We start from the raw sequence: 23205 nt of genomic DNA, 5'->3' as shown, positions 1-23205 counted from the left end.
ATAACTGCAGAACGTTGTCTTCCATTCATCTCTCCCCCTTATACGTATCAAATTGTACGCCCCCCTCAAGTCCAGCTTTGTGAAAATCTTTGCAGACTTCAACCTCACCAGCAAATCCCCAATACATGGTAAGGGGTAGCGATTGGGCACCATGATGCGGATAATCTGGTGAAAGTCCACACAGAGACACAGTTCGGGCATGCCTTTTTATTTACAAACAGCTTGGAAGAGCCCTCTGGCACCATGGATGGCTGGGTAAAACCCCATGCCAGGTTCTTATTGAGAAACTCCCTGAGGGCAGTTAGCTCCTTCTCAAGACATTGAATAGACATTAGCTTCTGGGCATCTGAGCCCCCAATAGGATGTCTATTTTACACTCATAAGGTCGATGTGGAGGCAAATTGTCTGCCTCCTTCTCACAGAACACGTCCCAGTAGGCCTTGTATTGGGGTGGCAACTGCCCTTCCTCTCCCGTTAGGAGTCCCAATACTTCCACACACACACACACACACACACACACCCCTTGCGGTGGCTGCTACTGGGGCTTCAATACTTAAGCAGTAAGTATATTCCTTGGTTTTATTTTCTGGAAAATCTGCTGCTCTCTAGGAAGGAAGTTCGAGGCAGCCTGCTACAGGAGTGCATTGGAGTCCAGAGATCACAGTTTGACAGCTGGGTCAGCCCAGCAACAAATGGAACCGCAAACCCGTTGGGAATTCGCTTTTGAACTACATAGGAACCTTCAACGTCCTGGTCATCCCCAAGATGCAGCGATAGGATTCAATATTGTAAACAGATTATGTTATTAAGGTTTATATATTGCAGGGTGATCCTATTGCATACATATATTGTACCTTGTATGTATTGCAGGGTGATCCTATTGCATACATATCTTATACCTTACTGGAAAGGGAGGTAACACATGTGTCACAATGCCTACCTTTACTCCTTAGTCAATAACTTGTTTTCTGTGACACAGTATGCTATTGTGCAATATGACTGCTATTGTAGATGTGGAAGACTCCCAAAAAGAAAGTTAGAACAAACTAATCATGTCAAACAAATTAAACAAGGCAAGGCTATCAAATTATTTCTCCCCTGTTGATCAAACCCCTTAATGTAGGAAAGTACTACTATTCTGTCAGTACGAACAAATCTCCCCTCAAAAATAGAGTAAAACTGACTCCCATATGTGTATGTGATTATTGCTATGAATTGAAGAGACAGATCCAATGGAAAAGCTTTTCCTGATGTAGTGCTAGGATTGTATTGCAAACAGAACATATTACTATGGTTTAGGTATTGTAGGATATCTTGCATATACATCTGGACCCCATAATTTACATTTAATTACAAATGACCACAACTACCAGGTAGCAGACACCTTTAGCCTTCCCTCTTTTTCACAATGCTTTGTTTCCTCATACAGATGGCACACCCATCACAATCTCTTTAAACCTACACATAAAGGGACATGTCGTCATAGGGGTGGAAATTAGTCTATGAAAAAGTGCACCAGACAAGACTTCTGCTGTCCCAGAGAGAGGTGACTGAATTAAAGGAAATTTAGGCTTACCGGGAAAGTAAGTAAAAGTTTTTGTTCAGTGAATCATAAAATGTAGAGTTGGAAGGGGCCCCAAGGGTCATTTAGGCATCCCCTGCAATGCAGGAATCTCAACAAACAGACTCTCATGCAGTTTGAAACCATACTGGACCCTGCTTTGTTTGCAAATGTGCTAGAAGTTGTGTTATTTGTCACTTCCTGTGCAGGGGTCAGCAGACACACACACACACACACACACACAGAGAGAGAGAGAGAGAGAGAGAGTCTTTCAGTGTGCTTTAGGGCTGGGCGATATCAGGTTTACAACATCACAATATATTACCAGCTAAATACCACAATATCTCAATACATCACATGATATATCTGCGGCTGCAGAGGGCCTTGCCGGGCTCTTGAAGAAGTGACCCTTTCTCACTTTCCTTAATACTTCAGCAGTGGGGTTTGGTGAGACCTTTATAAAAAGTATAAAATCAATCTATAATGAGCAGACGGCCAATAAAATTGTAAATAACACATCAGAAAAGTATATGATATATAAAGGGACGAGGCAAGGTTGCTCATTGACCCCACTGTTATTTATATTAATATTAGAAGCACTGGCTCAAAATATAAGGATTAATAATAAAATCAATGGAATAAGAGTGGGCCAACAAAATTACAAATTAAAAGCATTCGTGAATGAGATCATATTAACCTTAGAACAACCAAGAATGAGCATACTGGAAGTTATAGAAGAGATAAGCAGATTTGTAAAATTGGCTGGCTGCAAACAAAATAAAGGGAAAATCAAGATGGTGCTAAAAAAAATAGAATAATCAAACAAAAAAAGACATTGAATTGGAATGTGGGTGGAAAATAGAGGGGGGGAAATTATCTGGGAATCTGGTTAACAATAAAATACAAAATATCTATCAAGACAACTACATAAAAGCTTGGAAAGAAACAAAGATTTGGAAATATGGGAGGGAATGAAGCTATCACTGTTTTGGCCATCAAAATGAATGTCCTGCCAGACCTTCAAATTACTTTGAGGCATCATGCCTATGTTAGATAAAACATGCTCTCTGTTCCTGTTTTTGAAAATGCAAAAAAAACAAAACAAAACAAAGAAAAACCTTCAGCAGTGGAATGAAACCAGCTTGCTTTACGACAGATAAATGATGGAGTCATATATTTGTTATTTTGTAAATCTCCATGATGGACGTTAGAAAGACAATATGGCAACTTGGCAAGTTACAGTGGGGAAAACTAGGAAAATATTAAATAGCATGAGATTTTCATGTAATCATGAATGCTTCTGGGATGGCAGATCAAACCAATGAACATACTGCATTTTCTGTTTTCCAGGTAAACAGTGGGGGAAATAGCATCACAACTGAAGAAAATTTCACTTCATATATTTATTTCATTGAGTACACTTGGTGCTTCAGAACAGGAAACAATGAGCTGGTTTACTCAAATGCTGCAGAACTTGATAAGTTTTCCTTATTTAGAAGAATACCTGAGCTCAGTGGTTCACCCTTGGTGGTTTCGAAAGCATCTGGTTTTGCTTTGTTCATTAACAATAGATATATATTTGGCTGGTTGTGCTTCCTCGTTTTTCCTATATGTTTACATGAAGATGAATAAGCACCAAAAAACTGGTTATGAAAGCAAAATTTGGGAAAAGCCAAGGAGATTTGTGGCTCATATTGTAGATATATATGGAAAGATATGGCATGGTGAGTAAATGTTTCTTTCATAGCAATAATTCTCTATTCTGAGTCACTATAATTTCATAGGACTGAGCATCAGATTTTCAGGCTTGAAGCACTGGAACAATAGTTGCCACAGTGAATGAGGACTGGACTTCTGAACCCACCCCAGAGTCACAACAGCTACAAGTTTGGGTTGGCTCCATGTGGATCAAAATAAAGGCATGGCTATTTATGTATGTAATAAGAAAAACAAAACATTTTATGAAGAATGAAACTAAGGCGGTTCTGTGAACTGCCCTGAGGCCTCCAAGTATAGGGCGGTATATAAATTCGATAAATAAATAATAAAATAAATAAATAAGACAGATTACAGAAGAAAGGGTCAGCTGGTGGCTGCATAAACACCATACATTTAAACCACATTTAAAGTATGCCTCTTCTCCAAAAGAAACCTGGAGAATGTTGTTTACACCTCACAGAGAAACAATTAGCAACTATGTACACAAACTATGGAATTAGCCAGCACAGGATATGGTGATGGCTACTAATTTAGATGGACAGGATGGTCTAATACAGAGGCCTTTGGCCTGATCCATCGGATTCTCTATGTGTTCTCAATGCTTCCCACAGGTCTCATGTTACTGTCAGTGTTGAAACTGAAATGAGAAATACACTACCAAAACCAAGTTTGGGCCATAAGGATGAGACCCTGTAGCTACTTAGGATATGGTCAAGGGTGTGTCTGTCTAGGAAACAGCTTTCTCACTTGGTATAAAGTGATTCAGAGAATGGTCTGGAGATGCCTGAAGTTGGAGCTCTTAGGGATGGGGAAGAAATGTACTCCAGGCCCTGGATAGCTCTCATGCAAAGCAACACTTTGTAGAGAAGGGGGATAAAGGTAAAGGGACTCGTGGCCGACTCTGGGGTTGCGGTCCTCATTTCACTTTATTGGCTGAGGGAGCTAGCGTACAGCTTCCGGGTCATGTGGCCAGCATGACAAGGCTGCTTCTGGGAAACCAGAGCAGCGCACGGAAACGCCGTTTACCTTCCTGCCAGAGCGGTGCCTATTTATCTACTTGCACTTTGGCGTGCTTTCGAACTGCTAGGTGGGCAGGAGCTGGGACCGAGCAACGGGAGCTCACCCTGTCGTGGGGATTCAAACCGCCGACCTTCTGATCAGCAAGCCCTAGGCTCTGTGGTTTAACCCACAGAGCCACCCAATACTACTCTTTAAATTAAAAAAAGTCTCAGAAAAATGAAGTATAACCACATAGTAAACCATCTCAAGGGCTCAAACCTATATAAAAGCTTAAAGTTGACTAAAACAAGAAACACAGTTTTAGCTCACTCAAAGACTGGGCAAAAATGTTTCCACATGTGCTCAAAAAAAAGGAAGGAAGGAACATTCCAGGAGAGGAGAAATCCCTTCATTCATTAAGGGGCCACCACACAGAAAGTCTTGATCCGTGTGGATGACAACCTAGCATCCAGAATGATGGAGCGTATAACAGAGCTTTCAACCTGATCTTAAATGTCATTTTTTTTTTCCTGAACCACACTGATTTCCTCCAATAATGCTTGCGATATTTCTTTGTTGCATTTTCTATTACTTTCAGGTTATGAACTTACTGGCACGGAACAAATCCCTAAAGGACCAGGGATTATTATTTATCATCATGCAGTTATTCCTCTTGGCTATATCTTATTTTTGGCTAGATATTTTTTAGAAACGGGGAGACTGTGCTTTTCTTTAATTCATCCTGTGGGATATTGGATTCCAGGTAAATTATTTAAATTTAACTCATAATTTTTTACATAAAACATGTAAAATATGACATAAAACAATGCTGTAAGATATAAAACTGTATATCAGGAAATCAGGTAAAAACAGCAGTAACAAGTAAAATTGTATAGTTAGTGCAGATAAAGGATATTATTATTATTATTATTATTATTATTATTATTATTAATTTATTTATACCCCAGCCTTCTGGCTCGGTTTCCCTAGCTACTCTGGGTGCCTTCCAACAAAATATTAAAAATACTTTCTCACCAAGTATTTGCTAGTAAAAGAGAACAAATGCAGGATGAATAATTATTTCCAATTCACAACTGAGTCCGCAGAAATTGTCTCCATGAAGAAATGCTGTTCTTTTCTGTCTACATTCTTCCTCAGAGATCTTAAAACTGGGGGAATCTGGATAGTGTCATCTAATTCCTATGCTATGACTGCAAGCTCTCATGTAATAATTGCTGCTCACTTCAATGCCAGAATAGGGCAAGGCGTAGGATTTGGGGTCTCTAAGTTGATGATTTCCTCAAGTACAAAGTGTTTTGCAAAGTTCAGTCATTAATAAAGATAGGATATTCCTTACTGGAAGGAACAACGCAAAGTATGGGATTCTTCTTGGGAGCATCTGTACTAGCAAACCACTTGTACAAAATCCTCTGTATTCAAACACCACTGGCAGCTGGGATGGGGTGGGAGCTACGGCTAAGGAAAAGGCCAGAAGCCCAAGTGAAGCTCCAAAGACATGTCCGTGGCTTTCATAGCAAGTACAACCTATCACCAAATCTGCACACAGATCCAGAAAACATGGCCCCAGCCAAACACATGGTCAATCAAGCATTCCCACACACAGCTTTTATGCCCCCATGTGACACTGCAGTCAAACACATGTGGCACCCTTGCTGTAGTTTTCATGGTCCACCACTGCCACTACCCCACATCATCTTCCTCTGCATGCACAGAGCAGCCACACCAGGAAAATATGACATCACAGAAAGGTCATTTAAATAAGGAAGGAAGGACAGAGCCCAAAGAGGTCCAGTAGCACAGAGTGCTGTTTGCAGTTTTTCTACTAGGTTAATTAATGCAGCATATAATCTCCACCCTTGTATCTGTGGACCAATCTCTGCTGGTGGAGGCAGTTTTCCATCAGCATAGTCTCCTCTGTGCCATGTGTGTATCTCTCTCTCTCTATCTCTCTTGGTGACTACTGTATCCAAAAGCTCTGCAGCCTAAAGGAATGGAAGGATTGGATGGTGCAGCAATGCACTGTGAGCTGTGTTTTGTCATAATGCAAACTTGAAGGCTATTCTGTTGCACTACAGACTTGACTTGAGGAACACATGTCTAAAAAGGTGGCCATCTCAGCACTCAACCCCACTTTCCAAAAATAGCCTACTGTCAAAACATCTGAGCAAAAGAGGAATTAGCATAAAGGCACCATCCATGAAATCCTAGTTGAAATGGATTGGCAGAGAGCTATGCTTGTGATCCATAATAGTGCAATATCTTTGCAATAATGACACTTGTATTGTATCCCCACTATTTCCTAAATAAGTTTCACATAAAATGCATTCTTCTATTTGGGGCTTATTTTTTCAGGGCTCCAGATGTTTTATTATGTGATCGGGTTGAAATCTTACAAGAAAGCTGAAATTGTGGAAATTCTGAAGAAAGGCCATTTAATGGCCATTTCACCTGGTGGAGCTAGAGAAGGAATGTATGGTCATGATTACTGCATAATGTCGGGTAAACGCACAGGATTTGCTTAGGCAGCTTTGGAGGCAAAAGTGGTGAGTGATTTTTGTGCAATTTGCATTGTCTTCACAATTATCCTGGATATGACGTACTGTGTTGACACCCTTGATTTAGCATCCTCCATAGCTGAGGATGGCAGATACAGTGGTACCTCGACTTACGAATTACTCGACATACGAATTTTTCAACTTACGAATGAAAAAAGTGCCTGCATCCCTATGGGTTTTTCGACATCCGAAGGACATCCGTTAGCGGTTTTAGATGGGGTTTACTTGACTTACAAATTTTAGATGTGGTTTACTCGACTTACGAATTTTTTTTGAATTTTTTGTTTCCAATGCATTCCTATGGAGAAATTGCTTTTTTTGACTTACGAATTTTTCGACCTACGAATGTGCATTTGGAACGGATTAAATTCATAAGTCGAGGTACCATTGTATCCTGTTTGGGGGTCAAATGATAACTGGAATGCCACAACTTTTCCCACCCCTGCTTTAAAACCTACTGAAATTGGAGACATTCAAAAAGAAAACTTGCATTTTCCTTTTCCCCTTCATATATATATATATATATATATATATATATATATATACACACACACACACACACACACACACACTCATTTTACATCCTTAAGATATCAATAAAATCCCTTCTCCTTCCATGGATCATTTTACGTATCATATATCCCTGCATATTTTACAAAAACTATGCCATTCAGTATTCCATTATTGCATCCATCAAAACTTATTTACACTGTTGAATTTATCTTAATGCATTTTCAGCTGTACACAATTATTCCCCAAATATTCAATAAACGTTTTCCAATCTTTTAGGATTATAATCCTCTCATCATCTATTTCAAGAACTTTCTCATAATATGTCTGGAGCACTCATTATTTGATATTTCTAGAATAAAACCAAACAATCTCCTGGAAATGTTTTCTTCTAAGCATATGGGGATTTAACCCTGAACGCATGATCAATAGCTTGATGTCAAAACAAAATAAAAAATAAAAAAATTCCTTCCAGTAGCACCTTAGAGACCAACACGACTACCTACCTGTTACTGGAACAATAGCTTCATGTTCCTCCTGCTTTTGAGTCTCAAGCAGATTTGCATGTGCCTCATTTATTTTATCCCTTAATCCGCTCCACTTACCCGTGGGGAGGAGTTGCGGTGGACCGTGTGGTCGCCCTCTCACTTCCGGGTGGGCGGGGGACTTTGTCCCTCGCTGCCCGGAGGATTCCCGGCCACGTCAGCAAACAGCTGGCCAACTGGCCGGCTGGGGGGCGTGGCTGGACTCCCCTTTAAAGGCAGAAGTGCGAGCCGGAGGGCTTCCTTTCGGCTCGCTACCTCAATCTCCCACCCTCCCTCCATATTTGCAGGTTTTCTTCAATGGCCTTGCTCTGGACTTCGGTTGGTCGCCTGCCCTTGTCAGGGGCCTGGTAGGAATTTTTCCACTTGGCAGATTGGCTTGGCCATGTGGTTTTTGCCTACCACATAGCAACTGTCACAACTTTATAAGGTGTTGCGGTTAGGCATTGGGTGACCTTATGATGGGGGAGGGGAGGCCTTGCCATCGCCTGCCCCTCCAAGCTTAATGGTATTCCGTTAAAGGAATCCGGGGGTGTGGATCTTGTCCGAAGCCCGGGGCGGGGCTAGGGCCATGCCGCGACCCCTTAGGAACCCAGGGGGAGCTCGAGTTGGTCTGAATCGACGGAGCTCCCCCTACCAGTGGTTTACCCTTACTTGACTTCCTGCTCTACGGACAGGAGTCAGATATAGTCAGGTCCACTCAATGCCTAAGCCAATACCACTCACATTCTGTAACCAATAAAGTTGTGGCCAAATTTTGCCCAATAACATTAACCTCATATCCTGTGTCCTTGTGTTTTATTTCATCCTTGAGGGGGCGGCCGCAGGGTCTCGACACGCAATTGCTTCACCAGATTGCTGAGCAATAGATCTAAATCTTAATAGCATCTCTTTTTGCCTCAATTCAATGAAAGCCAAATGGTCTGCCATTAGTTCCTGAGATGCTATCGCCTCCTGCATCTTTTCCTGTTCCCTCCTTATTTGTTTATTTTCCTCTTTATTCTTTTGAACAGCCTCTTGGAGAGTTTGTACCGTTTTCTCCAAATTGCCTGTTTTGCTTGCAAGGGCCTTTATTTCTGTAGATAATTCACCTACCAGTTTAGTGTGGCTTTGGAGATCTTTCTGCATTTCCACCATTGCCTCCACAAGGTCCATGTTTGGCTCACACTCCTGAAGGGGACCCTTCCTTGCTTGGCTACGTGTCTGTATTGGATTTTTCTCTTGTGAGGCCATTCTTATTTTAATTGTGCCAAGAAAAAAAGTGCTGACAAGAATATTTATATTACAAACAGAACCCTTAGTTAACCACCAGATGGCAGGGATCTCTATATCAGTGTTTTTCAACCTTTTTTGGGCAAAGGCACACTTGTTTCATGAAAAAAATCACGAGGCACACTACCATTAGAAAATGTTAATAAAATTAACTCTGTGCCTATATTGACTATATATAAAGTAATTCTCTTGAATTTTTCAATTTTTCCCACGGCACACCAGGCAACATCTCGTGGCACACTAGTGTGCCACGGAACAGTGGTTGAAAAACACTGCTCTATATAACACCAAATATTGCGGCTTTTTGTTTTATGTATCCTATTGTTTTCTTGACCTTGGGGTTATTTTTGTTACGTCAGCTCACAAGTGTTTCTGCAGCCATTTTCATTTCCAACTGTACAGCCCTCTGAGTTACTAATAACATAAAATAAATGCCAGAACCACAACTAGGAGGGGAAGGGCAGAAAAATAGGGTTTCTATTCCAACCATCGAGGAGAACAAAATAATAATAATAATAATAATAATAATAATAAGCAAATCTATTTTTTATAATCAATAGGTGACATGCTTGGCAGAGGAACAGACTAGCCTGTCAGAAGGGAGGAGCAAGAGGGAAAAACAATCTCAAATAAATTGCGCAAGAAACCATTAATTAAGGGGGGCAATGGGGGGCAGTAGTGGAGGAAGGGGGTATGGTGGGGGCGTCCCACCCCAGGTATCATCCCTGAGGGAAGTGACAAAATCTCCCCTGGGTAGATCGCTGCCAAACCGATCACACTCCTGGGCTGATCGCCCCCCCCCCGGGTGCACACCATATGCACCGCTCTGGGTTCCCAAGCGGCTAGCTCCGCTGCTGGGGGGGAGGTAGGAAAAAGAGGGGGTAAAATCCAATATATATGAAGCTACACAGTCTGAGCAGGCAAGATCTTGTGAGTCAGCCACAGCCACCAAGCCGGAATAAAATTTATATTCTTAAATATGCCCCCAGTCCAGAGAGGGAGGGAAAAAAATCAGGGGTTGTTGATATGATACATCCTTCATAAATGCAACAATAATCGCGGGGGGGGGGCAGCAGTATACAACCTCAATTAAATTGCCCAAGAAACTGAGAAAACTGAGAAAAAAGGGGGGAAATCCAACTTACTAAATAGCAAAAAAAAAATCCAACATGCCCAAGAGCAAAAAGAGAGTGGGTGGGAAATGTTCCAGAATAAATCTTGTAAAATATAGGAGAGTTGGATTGAGGTTTTGAATCCAGGGAGGAGGAGTATTAAAGTTATTTTTTTTTCCTTTAAAAAGAAGGTTTTCAAAGGTCTTATCCCCCTCCTTTTATTTCCAATGACGGGACTCTCCTTGTTTCCTTTTGGGGGGCGCTCGTTGCCTACGAGCTGCCCCCAAACTCCTTATCTCTCTCTTCAATTTCTGAAAATCTGGAGGACAGCTTCTGAAGTTCCTTCATCTGAGATATTTGATTAGATGTGTCAGGAATTTTAAAGCCAATTATATTATCATTTATGAGTTGCTTCTCATTATAATCCCAGATATGAAGCATTCTTCATAGTCCATAACAAAAATAAGGACGGAATGGTTGGGACAAAATAATTATCCAGTCCTCACCTTTCTTTTCATGTTTGTTTCATCATTTATTCTTTTAGCCCATCATCCCTTTTTTTTACACAAAACAGTTGTGAAGCATACAGGACCATTGGAAAGACAAGTAAGTCAAATACCTTGGTTGATCAAGCGATTTCAGGCAATATACATTTAAATAATATAGAAAGATATTTTTAAAAGAATATCTGTTTACTACTCACTAATAGAGTTTATTCCATGTACACTTATGTGCAAAATTCGTGCTGCCTGCCTTTGTAATGGGGAATATTGGAGGGATCTCAAAGGACAGGTTGGAAAAGTAATGGAATGCCTTTTGGGGATATATACAAAATTATATTGAAAAACCTGAACTCCTATCAGAATGAAACAAGTTCCGTGAGAAAAATAAGCTAGAAGAAATTAAAAATATTAGTATTGAAAATAATAGTATAATTAATAGTATATAAGAGAAATGATAGAAGATATTGCAGCTGAGAAGATTGGAAGCCCAGCACTGGGTGAGGTGGGGTGTGTGTGGAAGGGTGGTAGAGGGGTGAGAAGAAATGTAAAATGTTATTTATAGGCATAACCAATTATTTTCTACAGAATATACGGGGGAATATATGCATGTGTGTATGTATATTTGTATGTGTCTATTAGTATGTTTAAATATTAATTTTTTTCAATAAAAGTACTGAGTGAACATGCCCTTGCTTAGTTTTCTATTAGATTTTTTTTTTAGTAATAAAATAGATTTTAATTCCACAGCTCGAGTCACATTCTTATTGATTTGGTGAATTTTAATAGACACAGTTCTAATGCAGATAAATTAAAAAGGGGGTGGCAGAAGAGGAAGGAGAATTGAAAATCTTCCATTGCTAAGGACTTAAATTCCAAGATTTTTCTTGTAAGGAAGCACAGAGTGATAAAAGATATAGAGGGAAGAACAAATAAGAGAAGAGTAGATTAGTCATCTGGTCTAACAGAGAGGGAAATAAATCACATTTGTCTCTCCCATCCCATGTGTTTAGCTTCTATATGCATTAGTCAGTTCTCTTATGGATCAACTGACAGACTCACAGATTTATTAATTGCCTCTCAGACAGTCAGAGGAGCAATTTGTGTGGCTGCTCAGAGGAATTAGTATAGGATGCTCTTTTAGAGAGTAAGATGAACCTGTTTAAACAGCCTCCAAGATATCAAAGAGGAGAAAGTGATGACCAGAACACAAAGCCTAAACCAGATTTAAACTGCTGTTGACTAGCATACCCACAGAAAGAATTATGTTGGGATCGAGACCATGGTGGGTCAGACTGTCTTTGGTGTGTGTTATTTTTTTTTTAACAGAAAGCTATAATTGATAAATGTGGGAGCAACCCTAACATGGAGGGGAACTGAGCAGAAACAAACCATACTCTGCAGTCTATTGTACAAAACTTGTGAATCTGATTGCAAAGAGCTGAAAAGAGCTGACTGAATATCTTGTATCTCTTTTCCCAAGCACTCATATTATTTAACTCTTCCTCTCTGGGAAGTATTTATTGCAACTGCTAAACACGGAGAATGTCAATTTCAAATTTGATACAGCGTCACTTTCCTTCAAAATCTTCCTCCATTTCATACACAGGGCTGACAAAATGGCTGTATGATAAAACTCGATGTGTGTACCTTCCCATTTATGGAGGGTTTCCAGTGAAATTGAGGACATTTATTGGAGAACCCATCCCATATGATCCAAATATAACAGCTGTAGAGCTGGCTGAAAAAGTAAGTTAACTCTAAACTTGGAAGTTTAAAAGCAGAGTATTTCTTTTTCTCTTGGTTTCTCTCTCTTTCGGCTCTAAATAGTATTGTACATATTGATTTCCTCGTTCTATCTGACCAGATATAGGGTTCATTATATATACGTCTGTGCATTATGCCCACCACTCAATTTCCCCTCTCCTTAACTTGTTGAGACAAATCAAAGGGGAAAAACTATGCAGCACAAAGAGAGATCTGCTCATGTAATGGGAATTCTTTTTTTTCCCTGCAAGGGGTTATGGCTTGGTTGTTGTGAGGTTCCATCCTTTTATTATACATTGTAACAACCATGCAAGGTAACTACTGTGTACAAATCAGCCCAAGGCACATATGTTCGTTTCTCCGCCATTCTCCTACAGTGATCTTGGTAAACATAAAGAGAGTGGGGTGGATTCACTGAGAGATGATCTGATTCCTAGTAGGGGTTCCTCACCCTGGCTCCTCAGGCCCAACCCTCCATGTTAAAGAAGCCACTTTTGAGGGTTGAGAGACAAGGACTATCGTGCAACACACCTCAGTACACAAAGTCTTTTGCATATCACAGAAAGAAGTTACATATTGTGCTTCTATAGCTGGTATAAATGGGTTGCCTCTGGTTCTGATCCCTTTAGCTTTTTCCTCACAGATATTAATAACTGTGAATACCTATTTTGCAATACATTCCTATAACACAATGTATTCCACTCGTTTTCTTTCAACAGGCAAAGATTGCACTTAATAATCTTCGGGATAAACACCAAAAAAGGCCAGAAAATATATTAAGAGCTCTTTCAGAACGATTTGATAAGCATTACAAAGCAAACTAGTCCATATAAAACATTTGCAGTGTTTCTGACTAGATGTCTGTAATAGGAAGCATTAATAATTATGTTATTAAAGCTAAATTGATATAAACAGAATTGTGCTGGATTGTTTATTAATTATCGGGAAGGGACCCTAGTTCAGTAACTCAGCACCTGCTAGGTTTTCGAAGACATACAAGTCTTGCCCTATCCTGCAATACTCCCAGAATGCCCATTTTATAATGGAAAGTGCTTTCCTGTCCTTTGCTGCAATACACCCAGAATTCCCCTTTTGAGGGTACTTGCTCTAGTAGAGGCTGAATCAAAGAGTATAACGGGAAGGCGAGTGTTTAACTGAAACATGAAATAATATTACAAGTGAAAGAGTAAGGTCTATAAATCACCTGTATTAAAACAGTGGGGCTTCTTTTATGTTTATAAAAGGGTGCTCAAAGATTTGAGCCCTATAATGCAAATCCTTTTAAACTTATAGCAAGAAATGTAGAGAAAACAAAAATACAGCCAGAATTGGTGAAAAAAGTGACTGATCTAATGAAAACAGCCAACTCAGCTATGAATCTGGGTCTGGTGCCCGCCCCGTGGTAGCATCACCAACCCTGTTGAACACCCTCTTATCAGATGTCAAATGGATGAACAACTACACAACTTTCTGAAGACATCCGAAGGCAACCCTGTATCACGAAGTTTTAAATTGATGGTGTTGCGCGGCCAGGCGAAGTCCCCCCGGACCCCGGGGCAGCCCCTGAGGGAAATAATGACTCATGACAACGTTCTATGGAATTAAATTGACCACAACTTTATTAATATTTCAGATGTAGGAAGACCTTGGCTCAGGCATTGGGCGTTTATCCTTCCCAGCACCCCAGCCGGGGTTCTGGGTAACTTCAGGGTTATCCAGCATGATTGGGAAGTGGGCTAATCTGGAGAACATATGTTCAAGCAGATAGCCCACCCCCCTATGTTCGCTGCCGCTGGAACGGGAGGGCAGTGACGACACTGGGTGTTTGGTCAATGCCTCCCCCTGAGATCCCTTTAATGGGAACCCTGTTATCGCCACCACAATGGGGGCGGGGGTCACCACCCACCACCCCCCCAATCCTGTAAATGACTAAAGGATTCCGCACAAGGCCTGCAACCGCCAAAGTTGTGACAAATTGCTACGGGAAAGGCGAAACCTGCCAATGCAGGGAAATTACTTTCCAGCCCTTCAACGGCGACCTTGTCATAGCAGCGCCTGCATGGCTGTGGAAAAAAGGTGGTTAAACCTGCAAAGTAAGCGTCAATTGAGGGAGTGGAGGGTGGGGAAGCTCTGAATCCCAACAGCCGCTTCCCAGGTATGACTCAAGTTCTATTGTGTGTACTGCATAATCCCTCCTTCTACCTGGCCAATCCCCTGGCAACACCTCCCCAGCCGGGATTGGGCGGCTACTAGAGTAGGTGGAGTCCACAGGTATCCCAACCTGGGAAGGCGAAGCCAAACCAACTGCCAGGAGCTGCCACCGTGATTCAACGGGTCTCCCCGCAACCTCGCAACATGCGCACCCCATTTGATGTGGGGAATGCTCATTTTGCTGTGTTTTTATTATGTTCTAAACCACCTGGAGTGACTGGAGCAACCAGGCTGTACACACACACACACACACACACACACACACACACACACACTGTATCTTCTTTATCTTTAACTCCTGAAAGACTTAAGTTCCCATCTTAGCTGATTTCTTTCTTCCATAGCCACAATTATGAATACAAGAGCAGGCTGATCAGGATTTAAGAATTTGTTGGGCATTTGTTTTTGAAGATAATGTATGCCCTGTGATCAAAGGCCAAGCTTTAGATCTGCAAATCACTGGATGTGTAATTATAGAGCTGGGAGGTAGATATTCTTTATGATGCCTCACAGTATTATAGTCATTTGCATAGTGCCATGGATGTAGATTGTGCCATAATAATTTGGTGCAAGTCTAGTCACAGTATGTTTCTTAGTCTTTAAATGGTTTGTTTAATTTATTTAGATTTATATCTTGCTTTTTGACAAAATTCCTCAAAGTGATTAGCTCCTTTTGCTAACATAATGATGCTAGAATAATGGAATCTGCAGAAATATCTACACAAAATATCCAGATAAGCAGTCATGGGAAATCAATCACACTTGTTGCAATTTTTATGTGGTATTCATTCAGAAGTGGCTCCATTCTTGTCACCCTGATAGCATCATTGATGGAAGTTCTCACTGCCAACATAGTGAGAGTTTCCACAATCAAGGGTGGAGATGACCTTAGTGGGGTGTGCCACCCCATTTCAAAACCACACCAGCTTAGTTGAAGGTGTGGGTGTACCTAGCAATTAAGAAGGCACAGCAAATGCAGGACACATTTTCTTACATGGCACTGTATGGCACAATGATGGATTACAGCAGAATGGGATCTGATGGATGAAGAAGTGAAGGAGATAATGTTAAAATGGTCAAAGGATCTTGGGCAAATTATCAATTTAGAGCAGTGGGGGAAATTATGGAATTATAAAATTTACGGCCTCGTATACGATTAGAGAAAACTTCATAAAAATGTTTTACAGGTGGCATTTAACACCGGTAAAGCTAGCAAAAATTTATAAGAGGAATACCAACATCTGTTGGAGGTGTGAGAAGGAGGTGGGGTCAGTAATGCATATGTGGTGGACGTGTGAAATAATTAGGCCTTTTTGGACAATGATTCATGAGGAAATTAAGAAGATGCTAAAATCACTTCCGGGTTTGGTCCTCGCCACCGCCGGACGCGCGTTTCGGCGGCTCCGTTTTCGGGGCGGCGGGCGCGGTGGCTGGCTGGAGAGTAAGGAGGGTTTCAGGTTCCCTACTCCCTCCATACCCCAGTGAGGATGTTGCTGGGGTGAACAAGTAGCATCAGCGTGGGAGAGCTGGGTGTGCTGCGCGAGACATGGAGGGCTTCAACAAAGAGCTGGAGCCTGGGTGCCGAGCAGCTAAGGTAGACCTCCCCAACGCAGCGCTCTCTCTCCACACCAGCGATGAGCCCAGTCTGATGTGATACCGGGACCAAGCTTCCCTTGAAACTAGCTCCAAAAAGACTATAATGGTAAATATTTGGATTAGATTGCCATCTGAGCTGCCCCCCCCAAAAAGGGGAGAGACCAGGGTGAATATGGAGCATGTGAAGGGCTCCCACTCCATAGAGGTTTATAAAGACTAGAAGACACAACAAAGGAAAGAGTGAAAAACACATTTATTGACAATACTAAAGGGAAGAGTGCTCCGTGTTGGTGTTAACATAAAAGTTTGAATTGGATATAAGATGGCGGAGGGATGTGTGGCTAAAGGTATATTGCAAGAACATCGTATAGAGAAGATCGGGACAATAATTCTTTAGTGAGAGTGTGATGTTTGTGAAGTCATCAACGGGTCATGATAAGCATAAAAAATGTCTTTTAAGACCCCTCCTGCTCCTAGTTCTGAGAGAAATTGTAAAGAATTGTTAAAAACCACATCGAAGTAAAAACGCTGATAAAAACGCCCAAACTGCTCTTTTCCTGCCTATGTGGTGCAACAGCGACATCTACCGGGGAAAACAATAACTGCAATTAAATACTGACCCTTCCTATATTAGCTTGGAATTTTGTGATCTACTTACTTGGCTTCCATAGCTTCCAGAATAAACTCTATCCATGTTTGCATCTGACCTTCAAAAGTATGACTTATGAAAGCATGACACTCATCGGGAGAAGGCATAATTATGCTTGAACTTTATTGAATGGAGAAATTGACTGTATTTTGACCATACAAGCTGACTGAGTTCCCTTTCTTTCTTTCTTTCTTTCTTTCTTTCTTCTTCTCCTTCTTCCTTCCCCCCTTTTCCCCTCCCCCCTCACCTCCCCTTTTTATTTTTATCTTTGTCACAATTTCATTCTTTTTTATTTTTATCTCTGCTTATTTTATTTTGATCTTTAAATCGTTTAAATTGCAGACTGAAAGGCTTATCACAAGAATTAAGATCTTTAGTCAAAATTTAGTTGGCATTAGTAGACTTTAGCTGATCTTAGTGAAATTGACCATAATGCCACATAAAAAGTCTACAGCTTCATCATCAAAAAATAAGAGAGGCTCTGTGGTAGATTTTGACTCTACAATGGATCTTAAAGAACTGATGTGGGGACTGAGAAAAGATATACAACAATTAAAAATGATTTTAAAAAATAAATTAATGAGAATAACAAAAAGAATGAAGAACAATTTAAAAAAATAGAAAGAAAATTGGACCAGAATGTTAAGGTAACGGAGACTTTATCAGAACAGGTAAAGGATATGGTCCAAACAAACTACAATAGTTCAAGAATTAAAGGGAAAGTCTCATAGTCTTGAAGGAGCTGTTTAAAAGGGGCCTTGAGAAGGAAGGGAAAATAAGGGAGAGATAAATACAATTTAAAAGGTCAAAGATTTAAAATCTGAGCAGGAATCCATTTTGGATTCTATGGCTATTCTTCAAATACAGAAAAAAAAAAGTTAAATGGATTCATCTGAGGGGAATTGTTGAGGAAGCTGATGAGAAACTTGGGGGGGGGGGAATTATTGCGTGTTGAGGTCCCCAAACCACCCCTCAAGTAAATCACACTTCACACCAGATATAAGTTTTAGGTTTTCGGCATTAATTTGGCCACAACTTTATTGAATACAAATTAAGTGAGTGGTTGCTTAGGCATTGGTTAAGACTATCTGTCCCTCTGGGGACAGAACTGACATCTACCCGCCTGTGGAGTCAGTATAGGGGAAAACACTTTGGGGAGAGAATGTGCGCCCGTTCTCCCCAAATGCTCCCAGGGGCTCTTGCGTGGGTCCTGTCCCCTGAGCGGGGGGAAACGGACAAGCATGGTGAGCCCCTGGATTCCTGTAACGGAATTCCCCTCGCAGCAGCAGCTTTGAAGGGGCAACCACAGCCAACCTGCCCCTTCGCAGCATAGGAGGGGCAACCACAGCCAACTCTGCCCCTCCTAAATCAATTTATAACCAATGCCTAACCGCCAACCTTACAAGTTGTGACTAATTGCTACGCAGTAGGCGAAAAACCAAATGGCAACATTCCAATCAGCCAAGTGGCAAAAATTCCTACCAGGCCCCTGCTCAACGCAGACGACCCCATGACAGGCATAGCAAGGTCAACGCAGAGGCCTAATAACAGGGCGGGAGGGCGGGCGATCCGATGCACGAAGCCAGGAGGGCTCCGACGCTGAGTGCGGGGTCATTTATAGGCTCTGGGCTGTCCATCAACAAATTGCAACATATGAATCTCTCCAACGACAGCCAGAGCCCAATCACAGTAGTGGCCATCCAAACTAACCCGCCCAGCAGCCGAGGGGTGACTTGTTAGCCCCCACCGCAACACGTGCTCTCCATGAAGGAGAACACGCTTTCCAGAAATAGCAAAATGGATGGAAATGGAAAAAATAGAGTTAGCATCAAATATAGAAACAATATATAGAACAAACTCTAAAATAGCAAAAGAGAAGAAATGGCCAGCTGACTGTCTGGTTTCCATAAGATCAATGGCAATCAGGAACAAAATTCTGGAAATAAGTAATAGGAAAAAAATTGAAATTAACGGCAAAGAAATATTTATATATATAATTATTCCATATTGATTACTTCAGAAACGAGAGGTCTTTAAACCACTGGTAGATGACTTAAAAAAAAGAGGTATAAAGTATAAATGGTAATATCCTGAAGGAATATCTTTCCACCACAAGGGCACGATGAAAAACTGCAAATCTGGTGCAGATGTGGAAAAATTTATGAAAATTTATCGGAATACGTTAGGAGACAAAAAAACACACTTGGACAGGTTCGGCTGAACTAGTAGGGGAGGATAAATCTGATTTAAAAACTTGACCTGGAATTACCCTTAAAGGATGAAAGACATTGTATTCTTTAGTTTAAGTAAAAGTATTTTAGTTTTATGCAATATTTTTATAAATATATTTGAATAAGTATAAGGATGTGAAATATGAAGAAAAAGGGAAACAAACAAAACAAAGTCACTAAAGAATAGATGGAAGTTATTAAAAACGAATGTTGCTAAAAATGAATGTGACACAAACACGTGGAGTATTTGTTGGATTAACTCTTGTAAAATGAATACATGTAAACCAGCTTAATAGAAGTGTCAGTGTCTATACAGCTTTTTCTTTATAATGAAATATTGCTGGTGGAGAGTGGCATAGGGAAGTCAGTTATATACATATAATGTTAGTAACCTGGTTCTTTTTTTTTTAAAGGAATGGTTAAAAGAAATTTGATAATATTAGAATATATAATATTATTACTTATCTTTATTTGTCTATGGAAACTTTGAGTTTATTTGTGAAGATCATATTATGAAGACTACAAAAATTATGTATCTTATTATAAGTTTGTGTGTTTGTATGTCTGATGGTTGGTGGGGTTTGTTTGGGTATGCATGTTATCAATGTCTTTATGAAAATCAATAAAAAAGGAGAAAAAAAGACGATGCTAAAATTATCCATAATTAAAAGGCCAGAAGCATACTTGTTGGGTCTATTAAATCAAGAAATACCACAGAGAAATAAAAAATTATTTCTATACGAAAGTACAGTGGCAAGAATGATAATAGCTAAGAATTGGAAATCACAAAAGACCCCAACAAAGGAAGATTGGATTAATAAATTATATGAATAAGGTACGCAGGTTAATAACAATACAAAGGCCACTTCCGGTTGAGCGCGGAGCCGCCATCAGTCGCAGGTTTTGCTTGGCTGAGCAAACCTGAGTGCGGCAGGGGCGGGGTGTCTTCTACAGCGCAGAAGAACCCCAAGGAACCCCAAATCGAGAGTTTTGGGGGCATGGTCGTCCGGCGGGTGCTAGAAGGGTGCTCCTCCCTCCCCAGTAAGGCTTTGTTTTGAGCCCCCGAGAGCGAGGGAGTGGAGCTCCGGCACATCGGACATACCGCTTTCCCTGCCTGCATGAAGCTGCGATACTGAGGGGCTACAGCGTTTCAATTCTTCCAAGGAAAATAAAAAATCGGACAAAAGGACAAATCCGAAGATAAAACTGTGAGTAATTTGATTTAATTTGGCTTCGGAGGGGATTCTAAAAACGGAAGTCAATCCCTCTCTGCTGAGATTAAGAGACAGAGCGACTTTGTAGCTGAAGCTGTTTCAATGTGACTGAAACAAAGAAACTTTTTGTATGAGTGTTCTTAGTTTTAAAAGTGGACTGGATCTATTTTCCTCTCTCCCGGAGGTCCAGAGGGAGTGGATATTATAATACATAGACAAAAATAAGTGCAAAGATGGCGGATTAACGCAGTAATGGATCTACGCAGTAAGAAATAAATTGTTGTGACTAGCAAGTTGAAATTCGACCTTGAGATGGCAAAGGGAAAACTGTCCTCGCAGTTTGTAAAGCAAGCTTTGGAACTTTTGCAGCAAGTAGCCATGGGAATTAACAGCCTTGCACAATTGGCACATAAAGATTTGGAGATTGAGATTGAGAATAATTTGGAGGACTTTATATCGGAACAGAACGAATATGAAGAAGGGAGTATGGACAATGCCGAAAAAGAAGAATTGGAACAGGATATACCAAATGGAGTTCTTATGCAAGAAGATCGTGACAATGTTAAAGATTGCTTTCAGTTGCCACTGGACGGTGAGAAAACTACTGGTCTGCGACTAGATGGACAGTTACTGGACTTGGTTTGTTATGACTCATGGGTCGGGTCTTTTGAAAGGAAAGGTATTGGGTAAAAGATTAGAACTTAAAACGAAATGGTATTTTATTATGGTTATGACAATCGGATATGGACACTGCGATAATGGACAATGCTTTGAAAGTTAGACTCTGGGACCATAAGGGAGGGAGGTGTAAGAGTAATATAGAAAATTTGGTTAAGATAATGAGAAAATACAGAAGTATTTTGAGGTGGAGGTAGAGAAATGTAAAATAGAAAAAATGATGAGTTGGATTTTAAATTAGAGTTAAAGCAAAAAAAAATCTGGAACTATGTTATAATTTGGAAATCAGTTAGGGGGGGATTGAGGAAGTCATTATAAGAAGTAAAGATTGGAATTTAATTGACTGGCCTGGGAGGAGGGTCAGTTACCTGTTGCGATTTGGAAAATATGTGGTTAAATGTTAAACAATTTTTGGCTACCTCTGTGAGAGGGGGGTTTGGTGTCTGATGCTCCCCTCGGTGGGAGAGGGGGGAGTTTGGAATGTTTAACCATGTATTGTATTGTATTGGCTTTAATTGACTTTTTAATTGGAAAATCTAATAAATTCTATAAAAATAACAATACAAAGGTGAAAGGAAATTGAGATGGGGTGACGGGAAGTGGGAAGGGTGATGGGATAAGGGTGGATGAAGATTTGTTTATGTATATTTTCTATTTCTTCTCAGATATGAGATATATGTATATGGATGTAAAGATGGATTGTAAAGAATGAAAAATGGAAAAAAAAAACAAAAAACAACAACAGTTAAGCCCTGCTGAACCTCTTCTTCAGTAGGTCCTGATATCATGATATCATCAATATAATGGGCCATAAACAAGGTAGAGTTCAGTATAGGGTGGGGCTGTGCACATACCCTTGTGGTAAAACCTGGAAGGTATACTGCCTGCCTTCCCAGGTGAATGCAATTTGATCCTGGGATCCAGATCAATTACGGCATGCCATGTGCCAGCATTTTTCTCTATTTGTTCTAATAAAGTTACTGTCTCGTACAGCTACAGCCAGTGGCGAGGCATACTTATTTAATTGCCGATAGTCAACTGTCATCCTCCATGTGCCATCCAGCTTTTTCAGTGGCCATACTGGAGAACTGAAAGGGGAGACCGCTGGTCTTAAAACTCCCACTTCCAGCAATCCCCGAATTGTTTGTGATATTTCTTTATGCCCTCCCCCCGGCAGCCGGTATTGCTTTACATATACCACATTGCAAGGTGGTGGTATTTTTAATGGGGTCCACTTTGCTCTGCTCTCCCCATTATGGCCTGAACCCCAAAAGAGAACCGGCCCCATGTGGTTTGAAATTCTCTCCCTCTCAATAAATCAATTCTAATGACATACTCAGCTACATGAGAGACTAGAACAGTTGCACGAAAGGGTCTAGACTTTCCCAAAGCCAGGCATATGTTCACCTGAGTAGTACACTCTTCCCCATCTCCATAGGCACTGATATACACTGTGGCCCCCCTTATGTTTATCAGGGTTGCCATGTATGAGGGTTACCTCTGCCCCAGTATCCATGAGGGCCATTACATGCTGCATATTTATTCGAGACCAATATATGGTCTGGGGTATATGAGGGCACTGATCTCTGGGGATGGCTGCCTTTATTAGCCTTACTTCCGGAGTCTTGCCACCCCCTTAATCCATGGGCTGAGGTATCTCCCACTCCTGGGCCCCCCTCCAAGGGGGATAGAATGCCTCCTCCGGTGGGGCGGTTGGGACGGCTTCCCTTACTTGAGGATTGATGTCTGTCTCCCTGCAACTATCAGCACACCTCTGCTTCCACATTTTATATACTTCAGCTGTTGCAATATGGTCAATGTCCACTTTGGGCACTCCTGCCTTGAGAAGCTCCATAAACATTTGCCTCCGTGTCACCTTATTAGCTGGCTTCTTGGCTTGACCAGACTTGACTTGTAGAAACTTCTCCCCCTCCTTTGCCGCATGTGCCCAGGGTTTGGTAACATTTTCTCTGTGGACCTCTCCTAGTTGACTTAACAACACAACCACCTCCCCCACTGCTATCACAAGACAGAGAAACCAGTAGGAGAACACTTCAATCTCCCAGGA

At 41.0% G+C, this 23205-nt stretch overlaps 1 pseudogene; it reads left to right on the top strand.

Annotated features, from left to right (window-relative positions):
• The first annotated feature begins 3185 nt into the window (after window positions 1–3185).
• On the top strand, window positions 3186–13468 carry LOC117050422 (annotated as a pseudogene).
• Window positions 13469–23205: the final 9737 nt, after the last annotated feature.

This window comes from Lacerta agilis, chromosome 7 (assembly GCF_009819535.1).
Source record: "Lacerta agilis isolate rLacAgi1 chromosome 7, rLacAgi1.pri, whole genome shotgun sequence".
NCBI classification, from domain to species: domain Eukaryota; kingdom Metazoa; phylum Chordata; class Lepidosauria; order Squamata; family Lacertidae; genus Lacerta; species Lacerta agilis.
Note: the sequence above shows the minus strand (reverse complement) of the source record. Positions and strands in the feature narration are given on the sequence as shown.